Source organism: Crocodylus porosus, unplaced genomic scaffold (assembly GCF_001723895.1).
Source record: "Crocodylus porosus isolate Cpor-Errol unplaced genomic scaffold, CroPor_comp1, whole genome shotgun sequence".
In the NCBI taxonomy this organism is placed as follows: domain Eukaryota; kingdom Metazoa; phylum Chordata; order Crocodylia; family Crocodylidae; genus Crocodylus; species Crocodylus porosus.
In genome coordinates, this window is record NW_017728913.1 from 7303214 (window position 1) to 7324382 (window position 21169).

At 40.3% G+C, this 21169-nt stretch overlaps 1 long non-coding RNA gene across 1 annotated transcript in view; it reads right to left on the reverse strand.

Annotated features, from left to right (window-relative positions):
• Positions 1 to 566: 566 nt before the first annotated feature.
• Positions 567 to 21169, reverse strand: part of LOC109309806 — a 50922-nt gene continuing 30319 nt past the window's right edge. The window contains exon 2 of the long non-coding RNA XR_002101048.1: positions 567 to 712. This is a non-coding gene — a long non-coding RNA (uncharacterized LOC109309806). The remainder of the gene's footprint in view (positions 713 to 21169) is intronic.

Consider the following 21169-nt stretch of genomic DNA (forward strand, 5'->3'; position numbering starts at 1 on the left):
CTCCCTTGCTTTGGAGCACTGTTTGACTGATGTAACTCTTAAGATCATCCCCTCTGTTACTCTTTTCTTCTGTGGGCTTTTTTTTTAAGTTTAAGCTATAATGGAACTGTGCACTTGTCACAGTTATCTTGCTTTAAAGTTCATGGCAGCTTTGGCTTCCCATTACAAACAATTCAAGCTTCTACTAACTCTTCTCTGGATTCAATTCTTGAATAAAAAATACTATTTAAAATAATAATAAATATTATTAACATAATGGTCACCAGAAACCTTTCCACCAAACCACTCTGGATGCAACTGACTTGCATCTGGGCAATGAAAAAAGGGAATGTAAGAAAGAGTAATGACTGCTGCCCTGTTCAAGTACAAGCACACAAATAAAGGACCAATCAGGTTTAATAAAGGAACTGAAAGAGACGGGGACAAAGATATTGCCTACAACTGTCATCTGTTTAAAAAAAAAAATGGAAAATGATCCTTGGATATAGGTGTCCAACGTGTGCTCATATTGCTCAGTTTATTGGGCAAATTGAGGCTAGGCCTCTTTTGTTCCTGCTTGAACTTACCTTTTTGCAATAGGTTTCCTGACCTTTACTCATCTCTTGGTAGAAGTCCTATCTTTCACATTCGAGTTGCCAGCCTTGATAGCCTGCTGAGAACCTGCTTGGGACCAGGTCAGAGCATTCCCCAATTGATGGCCTTCACATCTCTCCTACCATAAAGGAAAGAATGAAGTAGGGTTACTTCTAAAATGACCTAAGAAAGTTGTAGCTCCTTTCTTTTGAGGCATATATTATCCCTTCCTATTTGAATGTGTGAAAATAGAACTCAGAAGCTGCTCTCCCACTTGCTAAAAAAAAGGGCAAACGGGATTTCCTACCAGAGCTTTATCATTTTCATTTTTACTGACTTATGAACTCGGGGACCATGGACAAAATTTTCCTTTTCCCTCTTGACTGCTGCTTTTTCTGTACTGTACCAGCCAGCTGCTCTATGCTTATCTGTGGTTCTCCTCAGATATCAGAGGTATCATGCATCTGTAGGATTCTTTAGAAGCCTCAGTTTGCTTTCTCTCCTGAAGGATTTGACTCATAGCCACTTTAAGCTGTGCCTCATCTGTGCTCAAGCACAGCCTACAGTAGCAGTGGAGCAGCATCCCAGTCTCAGGCAAAACTAACAGAAAGTTAATCTACTACTATGATACAATGCTCTTTCCCTGATGGATTGTCACTAGGCAGTTGCTGGTCTGTATCTTAGCCTCTGAATGATACAACATCTCAGATCCTGGAGATATTTACTCAGGGATCAGCTTAGAGCTGTGTTCAACCTCCTCCCACCCCCCTACCATTTTTGGGTCCCCATCTCTAGGGACCCTCATATCCCTTCCAGCTAGTTCCCAAAAGTACCTTGCGTTTTTCCTAAGAACCAGTCTAGCTACCAATGTACTCATCTGCCATTCTGTCTACTGGAGTTCACATTTTTGCCCACATTCTTAGATCACAGAAACATAGCAGAGGCCTTCTGGGTCATCAAGTCCAGTACCCCACATTCACAGACAATCATTTAGCCAAAGAATCTCCCACATCACCACTTTAAACCCTCACACAACAACTACAAGGAACAATACCTCAAATACTAAGAACACTCTACAATAGTAATTCTCAACAGTAATTCTCAGCATGTCAGTGTCCCCTGGGGTGCCATGAGCTCCTTTGAAGGGTACTGCAGGAAATGTGAGGAGATAAGCAGAAGTCTGTAGGCTAAAGTTCCAGGTGTTAGGAAAAAAAACACACAAGGGCAGTCACAGGGTCTCCCTGCCTAGTCCCCACCCCTCACTGCATGATCCCTCTGGCTTTGGGGTCTGACTCAATTCACAAATGGCCTTGAATGCGTGCCTGGAGTCTAAAAAATTTGAAAATCACTGCTGTATAGCATGCCATAAAAAAACAGGGGAGGCAAGGGCACTGCTAATGTGCTAAAACTGCAATCACAAGGAACTATGTGGTTTATATATGATTACAAAATCCTAGGAGAAGGACTGTCTCACATTCCAGAGAAAAGCAAAAAACGCCCGAACCAAACCAACCCCCCCAACCCCATAGTCCATGTTAGAAATGAGCTAGGGAAAAAAATTCCTTCTGCTCCCAAATCCAGTGATCAGTGGGCATGTCTACATGTGTACTTTAATGTGCCTTAATCTATTTTAATGCACATTAAAACATCACTAAAAAAGTGCTACTTAGCCTATTTTAATGCACACTAAATAAGGCGCATTAAGTGTCATTTAAAAACTGTGCTCTTTAGTTAATGAACATTAAGACAGTCTAACGTGCATTTTCTTAGTACCTCATAATGGAGGTACTAGTTTTAATACACATTAACTAAAAGAACATTAATGCACATGTCGACATGACCAGCATGACCCTGAGCATAAGAGCAAGAACCTCTGGCCAGGACCTCTAAGTTTCTAAGTACCAGCAGAAGCAAGGGTTAACCCCAGTGAAAAGCCTTCAACCTAACCTGTGGCCAATGTACCAATGTTTCAGAAGAAGGCAGAAACACTCTCCCATCCCCCCCCCCCCAAATGAACAAAAACAGAAGACAGCTTCATTCATGAGGGGAAAGAAATTCCTTTCTATCCCCTATTAGTAATTATCAAAAGCCCTTAAGCATAGAATTACCAGGCTCCTACTATACTAAAAGGAAGGTTACCCTTGTATCCCAAATGGGGATTGCCAATACATGATTCCACATAAACACTAGCTGTTGAGCCAGAACTCCCTGTTCTGGCAACACATCTCATAGGAATGTTTCAACCTGACAACCTAAATATCTAGGTTCATGACCCCAGCCTCTGCTCCATCTGCCTATCATTTGGTTTGCCAATTCCCCATAAGTTACAATATTTGTGCTTTTGCATCCCATGAAATCTTTTTTCTATAGACCTTTGGGGTACATTCAAATATAAGGAGAATAATTGTCTTAAATTTACTAGACTTCCTGCAGTCTGAATATATAAGTCAAAGGCTTTTGGCCATATTAAAATGGTGATAAAATAGACTCTAAAGGAAGCCTGGTTCAGGTTACAAGACTTCTTAAAGATGGTGAAATAAGTATCCCCTCCTTAAATGTGAAGAAACTTTGAAACTGGCATTTTGTGTTCTATCACTGCTTAGCTAGTTTTAATTTGTTGTTGGAACCCTGGTTCATTTGATACCCAAGGTCCAACTCACTTTCATCTCTTCCTTTTCAAATCAGAGCGTTTTACCTACCCTACTTCCAATCTCAGTCTTTAGTCTCTACCTTCACTGAACTCCTCAATCTCTAGCCTCTTTTACCAGCAGCATATTCTACTACTTCGGGTCTTGATCTGGGGAAACTGGCCTGGATGGGACCATGGTGTGACACAGCTGCTACATAGGGTATATTTGACCTTCTTATTTTCTACTCCTAACTCACATTGCTCAAACTACCCACAACTGACCATCTGGTTCATACTGCCCTCTTTCTCATTTAACCCCCAATATCACCAGCCATGGCTTCTATTAAGACCTAATTCTAGGATAATGTTTCTTATTTAGCCATCAGAATATGGTAGCTCAAGAAATTGTGACTTCAAGTTTTCTGGGGTCTATTCTACTTTCTCCGAACATCTCCACAAATTGCTAATGGATTCTTCCTTCTGTCTCTGCAAAAAGAACACAAGTCATTTTTCTTCTTGTTTCACCTGCATCAACATTTGTTTGGCACTTTTACTCTGTTCTAGTATTACTCAGTAGTCCTATGCAGACACCATTGTCACAGTCACAGGGAAAATTGTATTTAAGTCCATCTAGTTCCTCCTGAACACATCCTTTTTGGAGACAGGTTCCCCAATTTTTTCTGTTCCCTTAGTGGAACCAATGATCCAGGTCTGCAGCTAGATCATGGGGCTTCAGCTCCCGTTTACCACCTGTGCTAACCCTTCAGACCCAAATATATTTGACACTGATAAGCCTTACTTGTTGGGAGTTCTGTGACAATAGCTGATCAAAGGGCACGTCTACATGAGACACTAGCTGTGCAGTAGCATGTCACAGCACAAACAGTGCTAAAACACTACTGTGCAGTATTATTGGGCTCCTGCACAGTAGTGTCACTAAAAAGGCATGCACTGCTGCAACAGTGTAGTAACACCAGTTACTGCACAATAAATTTAGTACTTGATTATACAAGTAGTAAATTTAAATGTGCAGTAACTATGGTGCATTTATGAACATGGAGACACACCCAAAGAGAGTCAAAATTAGCTCCTTTGAAACACCATAGGCACATAACCCTTTGCTCTGCATGCTAAAACAATAAAGGCCTCTATGCACTGTTATCTCCATCCCAGCGGTTGCTGTAGCTTCTGTGGCCAAGTACAGACATTACACTCTTAACAGTATAAGTGATCAGAAACCAATCTGTACCCATAACAGAATAGGAGTTCAGCACACACAGACTGGTTTAAAAATGGCAGAACCCAGTCTAAGGTTTACTTCCCTCCCCTTCAATCAAAGAGCAAATGTGTTCTGTTCGCTACTGTCTAAACTGTGCTACTTACAGAAAACCACGTAACTTAGATAGATTCCACTCGGTCTTTTTGAATTTTTGTACCTAGCCTGCGTGTCTCCAGGTCAGAAACACAACTCTAGCTGTGATTGACAATCCATTCAAACTTGTTACCTTTCTTTTCTAGGCTTAGGATTCTTTAGTAATTAGTTTTCCCTTAGAGTTTAGTCTCAGAACAGAGAAGCGTAAACCCTGCTTGTCTGCTTGAAGCCATATTTTCTTAAATCTCTCTGATATTTTTTCCCCTGTTTGCTTGTCTTCTGACAACCTCTTTCATTATAAATCGGCGATCGCACAAGAAGATAACCAACAAGTAAATCAAGATGCACCTGAGATTTATAATAAAAATGCACATCATTTCCTCATTCTTCCAACACAGAAGCATTACAATATCTTTCAAATAGTGATACGGCTAACATACAAGTGATTTCAGATGAAAACACAACGACAAGAATATAAAGTAATTTAGGGCCCAATCCATCTCCAAGTCATGTCAATGCTACATCAAGGATCATCCTGTAAAAGAGCTAAAGAATACAGCCTGCTGTAGTTTGGGTCCACTCAAACTTACTAAAATCAACAGGAACATTCCCACTAAATTCATTTCAACTGTCTCAGCAGTGGCAGCTCTGCTGATGATTGTTTTTACCAATGTCAGCTTAATCTAAAGGATAAGAGCTTGATCCTCAATCTACTGAAGTTAGTGGAAAATTCTTTCAGTCTTAAGACAAGAAAGATATAGCTTTAATGAATGGAAATATCTTCAAATGAGTTTTATTAGAGTAAGGCTGTGACAGAGTGACTATGGCCAAGACACAGCTGAAGTTATTTTAATATAGTAACAGTTGCCTTTTCAAATATCTGCCAGAAGTGGTACATGCAGTACCAGTTCACAGTGGTTCATACCCTGTAAAATATTATCCCTAAATGTTGTCTCCAGCAAAGCTGTTCTCACAAAAAACAAACAAAAAAGTAACACAAGGGGTTTGGGGGCGAGGTGGGAACTACTACTGTTTTTAAGGAAAAAAAGTTTACCCCATATGTTATACTGTATTAAGATTTCAGGCTGTGAGGAGAAGGCAGGGGATTATTTCCATCATGACTTATCAGATTTCTTTGAGTTAAGTTATACAAAAAATGATAATTTCTTGACAATTTTTTTAAAGTGAATTTAGCACTCTTGATAGATTCAGGAATTACAGCCTTTGAGAAGTCTGACAGTCTACCTACCAAGGAGGTACTGAATAGGCAAGGATGGTAGCTAGCATATGCTTCCTCATAATACCCTAGTGATATATTTCAGCCATGCTTTGGAAGGGCCACCTGTAACAATACAGTGTTCCCTGCTTATTCTGTCATTTTTGTCTCTGTGGGGACTCTAAACCAGGTTCTGCTTAACAGTAACAGTTATGATCTGCACAACAATATACCATCAACTACACTCCTCCATATTTAACTGAAAATTTACCATTACCATTTGTAGGAGACTCCTTTTAAATGAATACGTTCTTTTTTGTAAAGCCACTGCCTTCACTAACCAATTTATTTCCAACCTCAGGCTGGCCAGTGTGCCTGCACCTTTATGTATATGGAAAAGTAAGTGTCTTTTTATGATGCTTAATATTCTTGTGAGTCCACCTAATGCATAGGACTTTGAAAGTATGGTCCTAAACTACCTTGAAATTTTTAATACTGTTAGAGTAGTTGGTTGAAGGATGAAGAGAAGACATGGGACACCCAGCTGCAGCTGGCCTTTCTTTATAGGTTTACCATAATATCAGGAGCATCACAACAAATCCATTTATTTTATAAATTATCTTCTAAAAATGCACTTTGAAGTACTAATTTTATTGGGGGGTTATAATGACATCAGAATCTATAAGAGCATCTCTGTAATTCACAATTACTAGCTCCATGCTGTTTAGCTGAAACTGTGGGACCACTAAAAAATGGGCAACATTTATAAAACATTTAGATGGCATACATTGCTATAAAACAGTATTACTGAAAAATAATCAATAATCAATTAATATGGAGTTAGTTTAAAATGGGATCAGTGCATGTTCAGGAAGTCAATGTACTCATACTGAGGGAATGAAATTGTTCCTTCTTCCATACTATCTATTTAATTCATCCAGCATATACAGATTACTTAAAACCCCTCTATACTACTTACACCCAACCTTAGTGTGCATCTGTGGACAAAAAGACCAAACAGTAGAAAATGGTTTCATGGTGGTGTGGAGGGAGACCAGAAAAGGGATATGGAGTCCACATTTTTACAGATACAGATAAGGTTTTATTCTATGCTCCCTAAATTGAAACCGTGGGTTTTTAATTGAAACCCACCACTTCAATTTTTATGTCATGTTATGGTGAGGGGCCCGATCCTTTTTTTTTTTTAATCAGAGCCAGAGACTGCCCATGGCTGGGGAGGTGAGCTCCTGGTAGGCTGAGAGGCCGCTGAAGCGTAGAGAGCCTTGGTCCTTCCTTCCATGGCAGGGATGCCCCCTGGGGCCACCCAGGTGGTCTCCTAGCAAGCTTGGTGCTACCCCAGTTTGGAGGCATCACCTGGCCTAATCCAACTGTTCCTTGAGACTGCCCGGGGAGCAGTGCCCAGTGGTCTTCCAGTGGGCAGGCTTGGGGAAGAGTTGGATTGGGTTAGATGCTGCCTCCAACCTGGAGCAGCACCTGGCCCACTAGCAGCCCACCCAGCTGGGCCTGGGGAGGCGCTGCTGCCATGGAGGAAAACACCTTGGCCTCCTGCAGTTCAGGGGCTGCTTGGCCCACCAGTAGCTCGCCCCCTGGCCATGGGAGAAGCAGGCAGGTTCTGCCAAAAAAAAAAAAATCTGTCCCCTTGCCACTTCTGTCTTCAGCAGGCTGCTGGGGCCACCTGAGAATGGGCTGGAGCACTGCAGAAAGGTGGCAGGAGGGTGGCTGGGTTTTCTGGCAGCTGGAGAAGGCAGTGGGGATGGTGCACATGGTGCTGGAAACCCAGGCAAGCTCAGGGAAGCATTGGATTGGGTGTCTCCAAGCTGGAGCAGCACCTGGATAGCTAGCAGCCTGCCTGGGCTTCCAGGACCCCGTGCTCCATCCCTGCTGCCTTCTCTCACCATCAGCAAACCCAGCTACCCTCCTGCCACCTTCCCACGCTATCCAAGGGGAAAGCCAGCCCATTCCTGGGTGGCTCCAGGCATCCTGCCAGCTGCAGAAGCCTGCTGAAGGCAGAAGTGGAGAAGAGCCCAATCCTTTTTTCCTGGGGAGCCTGCCCACCTCTCCCATGGCTGTGGGATGAGCTGACAGCTGCATTGTTGCAATAGCCAATGTTGCAAACTAAATTACATTGGTATGTAGTTTAGTTTGCAATGATGTAAACTGATTTAAAACCCCCCAAACCCTTGTATGTGTACAACATGATGCTATTAAGTCACACAAGGTGACATTTTCACCACGTGTACATGGTAATGGCATCACATGTACAAGTGCCCCCAATGTCCAGGAAAAAGCATCAGAAGTGATGGACAAGAGGCCACATGTGGTTAGGGACTGTGTGTTCATGTATACATATGGGCACATGTATACTGCAACTTCATGCTCTGGCCTGGTCTTGGAGAATGCCACTGTAACAGGCTGGCCTTTTAGGGTTGGGTCTCCAGCTGCCCACCTGTTCAGGGCTAAACTTCCACCTCTCTCAGCTGCCACACCTTGATGGAAATAAATACGATTGCTGTTTCTAAGGTGGGAGGCTGCCAATTGCTCTCCCTCCTGATGCCAAGGGCCTTGATATACGCTCCAGCCTCCCCTTACATGTGTCCCATGTCTCACTGATGTTGATTCTCACATTTGGTCTTTCTATATTGTCACATCCAGTATTTCCCTATTCACAATTCAGTATTTTTGGCCCTCATTAGGGCCACTCATCTTTACTGCCCTCAGCTGGGCCAATTACATACCAGCCACTTCACTGGGCCACTCTAAACACTTGGCCCTTAACTAGGGCCATACTCAGCCCCTCACTGGGCCACTTTACTATCACTCAGCCCCTCACTGGGCCTTCTGCCCGCTTCCTAGGGCCACACTCTCTCTGCCCCCCTCACTGGGGCCACTGGGATATTCCACCCTGTGGGCTCAGGTGGCTGCCACCATGCTTGACCCCCTCCACTGGGCTCAGGCAGCCGCAACGCTGTGCTTTCCTGGCCTACTCTCCTTTGGTATTTTAACCTGCCTGTAGGCGGGGGCTGGGGTTTTCTGGCACCCCTCCTTGCCTTTCACTGGGGCGGTAACTGGCCTGGCATTTCTTGGGGACTCCCCTGCCACAGGGAGTCCCACAAGGCCACCCTTCCCTAGCAGGGTGCAGTTGTAGGTCATACCCAGGACCAGGAGCCTCCAAACCACCCCCATAACTCCTGCCCTTTCCTCCAAGATGTTCCAGGAGCAGCTCATCCTTGCCTACTCAGCTCAGACTGCTGCTTCTCTCTCTGAGGGCCTGGGTTAAAATGGAGGCAGCTCCACCTCTTCAGCCAATCCCAGGGTCTTGCCATGGTCATGTGCTAGCCTTGATGAGGCTAGCACCCACCTGCCGGCTGCTCCACTGCCAACTTGAAACGTTAAAGTGGCAGGCACTGCAGGTGCCCTTACCACAGCCACCTCTCAAACCCACCCATGCTTCATCAGTACAGAACTCAATTATGTTATCTGGGTAAATTATTACATCATAAGGCAGCTCTGCTTTACTCTGCTTGCCTTCCAGTGGTGCTACCATTCTAATGTTTTACAATTTTTTTACAGTCTTGTTTCATACACAGTTAAGAAAAAAGATTCAGTAAAATAAAACTGTTTTAGTAATTTTAAAACGGATTTTAAATGGCATACACTTTATTAAGGTTGATGAAAATGACACCAGTGTCAGAGGGCAACAGGTTGCTAATAAATACCATAGTTTAAGAAAGTACTATTCTTGTCATGGAAAAAAATATTCTGCAAAAAATAATACTAGTGTAATTCATTTTTGAAAGCTATGGAGACTTCTTAGATGAGAAATGTAGTTATTAAACGTAAAAGTACACAATATGTTGTAATGAAATGTTTGTGCTACACACTTCATTAAATGTTTTGTGAGCCATCTGGGAAATTCCAATTCTCCCACACCAAGAAACATGTTTATACATGGTTGTATCACTAGAGGGAGTGCACAGAGCTGCACTGAAAAAATAAAATGTACTACCTAGTGACTTAAGCCTCAAAGTGAAAACAAATATGGGCAAGACTCACTGATGGGAGAATTTTATGTATTCTTTTAGTAAAAGAGGTGTGGGTCACAAATTTGATTTACACCTCCGCACTTAATATTACCAGAAAGAAGTTAAGATGGAACCTTTCACATGCCTTTTGAATGATATGGTTGGAAAAAGCTGACAACTTTGTGTACAACACATGTCTCTTGGAAGAAAACGTGCTGTCATATAACGTGGTGAAAAGCTTAAAAATGCAGAGAGCACAGCAGGGAGTCTTCCAGAAGAATTCAAAGAACTGATAGGTTTGGGATGTGTTGACTGTTTGATTTACACTATTTCAAGGTAGAAAAATATAGAAAAATAACCACCCCCAGAGGAATTTTACATGAACTCCAAAAAGAGTTGGGGAGTGGGGGAGGGGATGAACTGTGGATGCGTAACTGAAAAGAAATACCCACAATATTTTCATGAACCTTTCATGAGTGATTCATTTGAGTTTAATAAAAGGCTTTTGTCTTAATAGTAGGGGCAGTATCTTAAAATGATATTTTCAGTGCATGTTTTACAATTTTAGATCACTATAATCCATTCACTGTCAGATGTGCAGCTTGCTGAAAAAGCGACATGAAAGATGAAAGAATTGACGCAGAAGTCACTGCATCTCATATCACAAAAAGAAAGCCAGGGAGCAGTTAAAAGTACTGCCTCTTCTTAAAAAGAATTTACTACCATGCTGTAGGCTGTACACCCAGTAGTGTGTGTATATAAGGAAAACATATTGCTGAAGAAAGTTACAGAAATAATACCTTGTATGGAACACAGGGAGCTCTCATTTTGCACAAAATGTTTATCACATACTGTCGCCTATTAACTGTAGTGTTTCCTGCAACTAGAATTTCAATTAGGTGATTTGAATAGCACCATATAAAATAAAGACTGGCTTTTTAAAAATAATTATTTCATTTTATTGTCAAAGAATTTCATTAATTTCTTAAAGTAATCCCAATAATATATCATTATTTCCGGGCAAATCCTCAGGACCTAACTCATGTTTTACTCGTTTCTCACTCAAGCAAACTATCAATAGAGTTTGCTCAAGCTGTGTTTGCAGTGTGATTATGTTTCTGGAATAAACTTTAGAAAGGACCTACCATACTCTGCAGGCAACAAGGGTAGAAAATAACATGACCTTAGGAAGCATCAGCTTTGGAAGCTGTGGAAGTACATTTCCAGTGAAATCACATAGCCAAGGAGCCAGAGGCTCTACAGGGTGGTTTCTGTACATCTCACAGGGAGGCTGGGCCTGAAACCTATTGCTGAGGAGATGAATAGAGAGATGCAGCCCAATGCCTCCTTAGTGGAATGACTGGGAACAGATCTCTGCAGACATATTCTCAGATTTCCCCTACCTCAGCCTCTCTCCACCATGAGAGAAGGCACATGACCTCTAAATAAGATCCTTGACAGGCCAAATTCTGAGGTCCCTACCCCACTTTTATCAATCTTTTCTCAGGCCAACCCTACTCTATGGCGGAACTCAAAATTCAGCTATTAATGAAACAATTGACAAGGCACAGGAAAGAAGGAGAACACAGATTAGAGGAGCAAACTGCTACCAAGCAATAATGGAGGAAAATACCAAGAGACCTGATTCTTCTCTTGCTTATAGCAGCTTCCTCTGGTAAAAGGGAGAAGATCAAACTCATTGATTTGGTAAGACAGAAGGGAATAGCTCTGTGGGAGTAAGGGAAAATGAGTCTGGCCTTCAGCAAATTATATTCTTCATAGAGCACCGTGACATTCCTCCACAATGACATTTAACGGGTATGACTGAATTTACCTGCAGGTACAACCTTTAATTTTAGAAATGCTACCACTGAAGATAATTGGGTCTTCAAGTCCATTACAGGAGTCATTGGGTATGTTGTTATTGAATACAATGGAAATAGGAATGGGTTCTGTGTCAGTGTCACATTCCTATGTTGTCACATACAGCAAATCACATGCTTTGTTATGTCTAGTAAATGCAAGCTTCACATTTTAGAAATGACACATTCTACTGAGAAATAAGAACTGTCTCCTGAGAACATATAAACAATGCAGAAATGCAGCATTTGAAAAGGATCCTTTTTTTTCCCCCAACTCATTTGAAATGGCAGCTCAAAGTTTTAGGCATGAAACTTTATGAACCATAAGTAACACTCTTCCGAATCAAAAGGTCAGCATGAAAACAATGACGCCTACCACAGAATCAGACTATTTTCTGAACCTAACACCTACAAGCTGTGAAAGCAAGACTCTATATGTGCATGTTTAATGGACCAAGGTCCTGATTCTGGAATAAGATGCACAGAGCATCTTTGCCTCCATGTGGAATGTACTGACTCCTGTACAGATCTGTATAGATGTGGACTCTGGTTTTAGGCATGTCATTGTAGGATACAGTACAAAGTCTTTTACGACCCAAGAATTGCCAGTCCCTATAGCTCCTATAATGCTCATCATTATAATGGACGTTTTTCTTCCCTTGGGCGACACATCTTCTCTAACAATATATGGTTTCCATAAGAGCACACTGTGATTATTATTTCACTAGTATAGAGATGTGCTGCTGAAATAATGAACCTGGGAGATGTTCCAAGATAAATAAAAAATCACAGGTATGCTTTGCAGGTGAATTAAAACCAATAAAGTCCTGAAGAAGTTCTTGAAGCAGAGCTTACAGATTTTTAATGCTGCAGCACACATGCACAATCCTCACCACAGGCAGAACCATGGGAAATGCTGGAAGCTATTGAACACTGGAAGTTTTCAACATGGAATAGGACAGATATTTAGCAGAAGTGTCTCCATACTTACCATGCGTAAGCAGAAATCAGTTTTTAATAGCCTCCAGACACACATCTCCACCTGTGAGACTGAATAATTTAATGTTAGAGTAATGGGCTGTAATACTAAATTCTAATAATTCAAACTGTAATCAAATTATAGCTTTGCAGACATATATATTGTGGCAAATACATGACATACTACAGGAAAGGCTATGTTTGAAGAATGTTAAGGTTAAAAAGTTAAATGAACAAAAGGTAAAAACAACTTACTTAAAAGCAAGGAAGTGCCAGATTTAAGGTCACCTATCACTTCAGCCCTTTGTGCCTGTGCTTTGTGATAAACTCTTTAATTAGATGATCACATACTGTTTTTTCTACAGGAAACCTGTCTCACCAAATGGTCAGCTATTCAACATTTTTATTTATTTTCAATCGTCTCATCAATGCCTGGTATGAGGCAGCTGGCTTTTACTGTGCTGCCTTTTACTGCTCAGATCTGATGAAGAAAGCCTTACATTTGAAAGCTTGTCTAATTCTATCCCAGCTATAAAGCTGGTTCAATACAGGGTATCACCCTGAGAAATCCTTGCCTCTCACAAATATTAATGAATTTATTTTCTCACTATTTCCTTAAGAAGTGGTATTATCATCCCCATTTTAAAGATGGAGAATATGGGTAAGAAGAGAATAAAGCCAAAATTAATGAGAATTTGCTCAGAATCACATAGTAACTTTGGCAGAGGCAGGTATAAGATCCAGTTCTTTAGTGTGACATTAGATATAACCTTACCCATGAGACCATCCCCCATCCTCTATCATTCTGCAATCATGTGCCTTATTCATTCCATGCAGTCCAACTTCTGCAACAATAGAGGCAACAGTCCCACATGCAACAGCCCTCCCTCAGAGTGCGTCTATCTTGGCACAGCCTCTTAGTTCCAGAAATTTACTTCTCCAGTGGACGTTTTTTAAAACAAAGGATGAAGAAAAGGGAGAGTGACCAAGGTCTGCAGTTTAGAAATGGTCCATCTCAAATGTCTATTCAGGACAGGAGCTGCCATTGAATACCACATATTTCCCACCCCCCTCCCCATGTTGCTGCCTCCCTGGCTTTGTGGAAAGTATGGTATTACCTATCGCTCCCTGTATTATGAAGTCTCAGTTGGATTTCCAGAGCAAGTCTATATTCATATGTTCTCACATATAATGTGTTGTTGTTCACCTGCAGCGGATTGTCTTTTAAGTTATTTTAGAGGGAATTTATTTGTTGGCTTAATTTATTGCAATATTGATTAAAATTCTCATGTGGCGCATGAGTGGGATATTACATGTGATAGTATAGACTTTGGTTGAGAAATAGGCAGCTACATCCCACACAGCAGTTAAATAACAGATTACACTTAGAAATGTAACTTACCCACTTTGCACAGATATGAAAATGAGTCAAGTGTATATCTTGTTCTGATTCAGCTGTTGAATAGGCTTCCCCGAGTACTTAGTATAAGCAAAATGCAATATGACAATATTCTTCTCTTTTGGCTATCTTCATCCACACTGCACCTATTATTAGGGCTGCACGATAGCATACACATACCCAAACTACCTTTCAACTAGGTTATTTGGGTTCTTTTATGACCTGAACTGAGTTCTGTGGTACCATAGTTTGGTTGTACCAGGACCTGTGCTGACAAGTTTGAACTTTAGCTCAAGCATAACTACATGAGCTAAAAATCACTGCTCTTGTGTAAGATAGACCTATCCTGGACATGTTATGTATTCCTGGCATTCTTGAAGTTGAATCCTTTTAAATCTATTCATACCAGAGACCATAATTCAGAGAGACTTAAAGGGATAAAGGCACAGAAAACATGAGGCAGCTGAATCTAAAATTGTTGGCGATGTAACATTATAGCATCATTCACTATTCTGTAGAAAAAGGTGGACCAAGGAAAATGATCTTGGCAAAGCATTAAAGACCTTGGGAAAACCAAAGTAATCACAGCAACATGAGACACAACTGAATGCCTTGGGAAAGCCACAAGATGGAAGAAAAATACACCTAGTGAATCATAATTTAGGCATCAACAAATATGGGCTGCCAAATTATATATCTATGTACAGCCTAATGTCAAAAGTCTAGTATAAGAAGAGACCTTATGTTTGTTTTGTTCAAAATGAAAAAAATCCCTGCTGGGAGTTATAACACACAATTCTGTAAAGCTGTGAAAACTGATTTAGTAGTGTTTGACTATTTCCAAACATTTATTTGGAAGTCTAAACTGAACTATAAAAACAACTGTGCACACCCGTAGTTTTAAATGTATTGGTATTATTTGGTAAGGAGCCTCTTACCTCCTTTGAGGATCTGTGATGATGCAAATTACCTTGAAACAAAGGGAAATTCAAGGTAATTTGCATCATCACAGATCCTCACAGGGGGTGAGAGGCTACATACCAGCTATGAACTGACTGCCCAGAGGAGTTTTCCATCTAATGCCTCCTCTGTGAAATCCTATGAAATATGAACTTTCATTTCTACCCAGGAGACTTACAGTCTTTTATCTGATGCCTGATGAAGGGTGTTTGTGCCTGAAAGCTTGCAATTAAAGAATTTTTTTTGCAAAAATCTTGCTGGTCCAAAAAAATGATATCATCTTTACTATGCGTCCCAATTGCCTTTTCCTCTAGACCAATTTGGCTTCAACCTGGGTACCTAGACAATACCAGAGGCATTCTGGCTGAAGGGACAAAAAGGGAATTAGAGACACTTGTGTCTAGTATTAGGAAATCTTGCATTCAAATGAATGAAGCAGAGAATCAGCCAGCTGAAGGAAATCTCTATTATTATTTTATTATGCTTCATCTGTCCTTTTTTGTTTTAAAATTGGGGGGAAAAATCTAGTCTCTCCAACAACAATTAAAGGTGTAGTCAATAAAAATATCACCAAACATGACAATATGATAAGAAAAGTTCACTTAGATTGTAACCAGCCAACATAGTAGCAAATCTCCTGTTTCCTCCCCCTTCACCTTCATTTCTTCTCTAACATTCTTTTATTTTCCTTTTACGTACAATCTAGGGCAGTGGGGCCAACCTTTTTGCAAGACGTACCACAAATCAGCACTTCTTGAGTGCCACTGCAATCTACTTTCCCTGCCCCATCTGCTGTTTGCTCTCTTTTCTCTGTTATGTTTGTGTATTAAACAATGAAGATTTATTTTTTAATGCATGGGCCTGTTACCAGGTGAGGAAACTTTGCATTCAATCAGGTGTAGCATAAAGGGTAAGTTAATAATATTTTTATACCTAATACAAATATGAAGTACTATGAAGACCTTTTACTGCAATATAATTAAATTAACGAATACATTCTTACCACTTTAAGCAATAACAAATACGACATCAGCAGTTGATTAGTCTGTAAGGTTTTATTTAGGGTTCTCAGCTTTTAAGGTAGATTTTGGTTTGAGGAGTAAGGTTCGAGGATTAAAATCTGAGGATTGAGGTCCGGGGATCAGAGCTGGCTGCCCGTTGAATCAAAGCTACTTCCCAGTTGTATACCCCTCTTGCTTACATAACTTTATTTCTTATTTTAATTCATATACATTCCTATGGTTGTTCATTTATGTTACACATTTCTAAAGCAACAGCTATTTTTTTATGGTTCACCCTGCCTTAGAGGGTCCCTTATCTGCCTGAGACAATATTTGGTTTTTCTGTTCTTAACCAATTTTTAGTATTTGTTGTTTTTCTGTTCTTGACCAACGTTTTAGTATTCTGAATTGATCCTAACTTAGCAAAAACTACATTTCATGTAAACAACTCCTATTGCTGGGCGAGAGTCAAGCTACTTCTGTCAAGAAGCCTGCACTTAGGTCAAAGGCCTTTATTCTAGCCTAACATCTCTGCCCTGCGCTGCTTGCCTGACATGCTGTTCTGTTTCCTGCCCTAAATGCTCCTGTGCTATCACTATGCACACCCCAATCTGTTGTGCGCCATACAGAGAGGCTGCATATGCCACTTGTGCTGCAGGCTGGCCATTGCTGATCTAGGATAAGGGCCATCAACCTTTCACTAACAGTGGGCTGACATTGTCAACCCCATTGGTGGGCCAGATAAAATCTCTTTGCAGGCCAATTCTGGACCATGGGCTGTAGGTTGTTGACCTCTGATCTAGGGAATTAATATGAATGAATTCAATGAACTCAAGAGTTGAGGAACAAACCCAAGTATAAACTGAAACTTTCCTTAGAGTAAAAAGTAAAACCAATTCATCACTTTTTCTTTGAAAGTTTCCGAAAGGAAAAATCTTCAGTAATGGGGTTAGGTCTGTTGTTTCATGAAATCCACATCAAACTGTGCTTATAAATTGTTCCAGCAAAAATCAAAATGTTGAGGTTCCATGAAACCTTAGAACTTTTCGTGGTATTTCCTTCACTACTGCTGTTGTTTTAAAAGTGTTTGCCTTGACATCCCTACTGTTGGTGCCTCCACACACTGTCAGGCAATAGGGCACATTCTGGGCTTTCACATGCTAAAATGTGAAAAATCAATTTAATCCCCAGAAGACAGAACCATTAGTGTCAAAGGTGACTAAACACGAGGAGTTATTCTATTGTACCAAAAAGGATACTGCTCGTCATCTCTCTTGCTTGCCCTCCCTCTTTCTGTCACATGCAAACACACACATACACACACACACCAAAACAAAGACGAAAATGAATTCGGTCCGATTATAATCTGCACAGTGTCACTTCTTTGAGGTTCTGTGTGCTTCCTGACATAAACATTCTCATTCACTGGCAATCAAAGGTTTCCCTCCAAAGTTTCCACATACTATGATAACATTATTAACTTTAATTATGAACGTCCTATGTCTCACCTAATTGCTATCTCTGTTGCTCTAGAGCTCCTACCTGGAAAACAATTGTTCATTAACTTAAAGATGATAAAAAAAACTAGGTCAGTTCATAATCTTACTGATATTTGAAAATTGTCCTAAAGTAGAAATCTAAACACAGACAAATAGATATTATTTTAGAGACGTAAAACTGGGGGCCCAACCATGCAATACCTTAGCAAAAGTATGGCTGAAGTCTGTGACAGATTTTTGCATAACTGAATAAGTTCTGAAAGACTGTTCAGTCCAATATAATACTATCAAAATTTATATATTTAATTTCTAAAGCACTATGCAGAGTCACCATGGACCTTGAAAACAGGGAGGTCAGTAAAAAGACTCCTTAAAAATAAGGTGAACTAATATGACAGTCAGAGAAGATTGGCCTTCAATTTAAAAATCTAGCAAAATGACATAACTGATAGAAGAATATTCCCTTTAGCAACTCTGTGATTCTAGTAACACTGATTTAGAATATTTTTGACAACATTTTCTCCATCAAAAATACCAATTAGTTAAAATGAAAAAAAATTGCAAAAATGTACCTGTTTCAAAGAAAAATTTTCAAGTCCATAATGGAATTTCTGAGCAAAACAAGAAAGAGTCTGCTACAACAAGCAAGAGTCTGGAAATTAGAGAAAATATGGGAAACCTAATTTTGGGTTCCTCGTGTACCTGAGTTAAATTAGACATGAACTTTGGTTTTCCATATTTCAGATGAATGATCTAACAATAAATTACAGGTTGTTCTGGGCTGGGAATCTCGTTTTCTCTCTTTCATGAAAAAGATTGAAAGGTCTTACTTTTGTTTTTATTAGGATAGAACCAAATGTTGCAATGTTGATTATGTATATCTATATCGATATCTAGTTATATGTATGGATCTATAGATAGATATAGAATCTATCTATCCATCCAGATAGATAGATATAGATATATCTATATATAGATTATATATATGTGTGTGTATATATGTGTGTGTGTACATGTATATGTGCGTGTGTAAGTGTAAGACATTTTTATTTTTCATACTGCCCAAGGTTCAAGGTCCTACCAAACATAAGAATTCTTCAGTGTGATACACCTGGGCAAATAGGCCTTTCCCTCCTTGATGTATTATTCCTCAGATGCCTCTCTCAAAAAAAAAAGAAGAAAACATTTTATTTTTGGAACTGTACAAAACTATAGTCAAATGTCTGAGGGCATTAAATATGTCTATTGCTGCTGCATAGTGTGAGATAATATACAAAGTGTGAGGTTGCCTGCAGCAGTTAACTTGCTTATTGTTGCCCATGAAAGACTTAAGTGTGGGAACCATTGGCTGAGATGATTATGGAAGGATTATATATCTGTAAATTGGGTGAATAGCTATCTGACAAGGACATTCATGGTCTTAAGTAATTAAATTGTAAAGGGTTTTAAGATCCTTTGATGAAAACTGCTACATACCACAAATATTGGAATGGCCTATACTTTATACAATGTAGTAGCTGAAAGCTAAAGAAAAATTCTATTCTTTCATCATTATATGTTGTAAATACATGGGATGAGTGGTACTTTGAGGTATCCTGACATAGAGACACTTCCTACCTACATTTCAAACTGGTATGATTCAGTACCATGATTTCAAGGAGAGCTATTCACATAGTGTACTAAACTTTGTCTAAGATACCATTACTGCATTACAATACATCATTCAGCACAGGGAACATATGATTCCAGGCTCCTCCCCAAAATATTCTCTCAGTCTGATTTTTGTCACTCTCTTTCATCTTCTCTTGACTACCTTATTGCTGTCTTTTTTATTTATTTTCAACCCTTTGTCTCTTTCATTGGAATGATCTACTACATACTAACTTACAGGGTTGTCTTACAAATGCAGCTGAGCTGTACTGGGGATTTTGGAGTATCATCATCAACATACTCTCTGTCTGCATTTATTGTATTATACCATAGCAAGGAACTAATAACAAATGCAAAGGCTTCTGCTATAATAGGTAGGGACCTATCTACTTTACAGTGAGAGAAAGCAATTTTCATGGCTTGGTCATGGCCCAAAGAGCCAATTTTGTAGTCATTCTCTGGTGGCCCTGTTCCTCAGTAATGATTGGTGGAGAGGCCCTGCCCCCCCAGCACTAATTGGCAGACAGGCCCCAGGGGAAGGAGGGACAAGGGGGTGGCCACCGTCTTGAATGCTGGCTGCCTTTCATGCAGCCCAGCCCCTCAGCACTGGTTAGCAGAGAGGCACAATGGGGCAGCTGCCATCTTGGCTGCTGCCCTTTTTCCCGTCCCACCAGTGAGTCCTTTCTCCTCCTAGGTAAGCTGTAAGGCCAGGCCATAGCAGCAGCAAGGACCACTAGCTCTGAGGCGGGAGCCAGCATTTTATTTTCATTAAGGTTTTTTTTTTTTGGTTGATGTCCTGGTAAATGCAGCCAATGCCACTTTTTGTGGTGATCATGGAGATTGCTGTTTTTTCAGGGTTTCCATGAAAATTACAAAACCGTGATGATTTGAGTAGATTCCGAATTATAGGGAAGTCATGTTAAAGGTCCCCAATAGACTGAGAATTGTAAATGTTATCTTTTAATCATAGTAAGAACATTATATTTATTGGAAGCAAGGATGGTCTTATGGCTAAAGTGTAAAAATGAGGGGCAGAAGGGATAAATTCTGCCACTGGATCCAATGCAAATACCACATGGCCAAAAACAAAATTACATGACTTTGTTTTCCTATTTATCTATGTATAGATAACTAACTTATTAATATTGACCTACTTGACTGAAATATAGGATGGGAAGGGGCCTACTACTGACCTACATTCACAGGCAACTATTTGTCCATAAAAGTTCACACAATCATTCATTCTGGTCCCTCCTCACACCACAGCTTCAAAACTTCCTAGCAAAAGATACAACAGTTCACAGGGGAGATGATAACATCATCAAGGCCTTTTCGTTGCAATGGCAGGAAGTTTGTTTGGTTTATATTGCATTCACATGTTTTGAGAAAGAAGTCCATACCTAATGCTATAGAGAAGGCAAAACCCCTACAGTCCTTGCTAATCTGACTGGGGGGGAAATCCTTCCCAACCCCAAATCAGCTTAACTCTAACCATTAAGCAAGACACTCTGGCATAGACCTGAAAGGCCCTCAGGTACTAGTAAAAGCATCCACACATTTCAGCTAAACTCCTATTTCTAGATCTGTTCAATACTCGCTGTTTCAGTGGAAAGCAGGCTGGGAGGGCATTAAAAAAAACCAAAATAAGGCATTGTTGGGGCAAGGGATAGGGGGAAGGGGAAAAAGGAATTCTTTTTGGTCCCTCATTACCAAAAGAAACTCTGAAGCATGGGATGTACAGGCTCTGCTCCGGTGGAGATTGAGGTTTTTTTTAACCTCATCAAGGGGATTCCAAATACTTGAATCCACATATTATATGCATTGATCTTTGAGGTGCTGCTTAATTCAACCCATATTGTAATTTGCAAGCTTCAGGTAAGAAGCTATAAAAGTGAAAAGTATTATCATTAGGTATTTCAGTTTTATTTTATTCTAATTTAGACCTCAATGGACACATCTACACAAGATGCTACAGCGCTGTAACAAC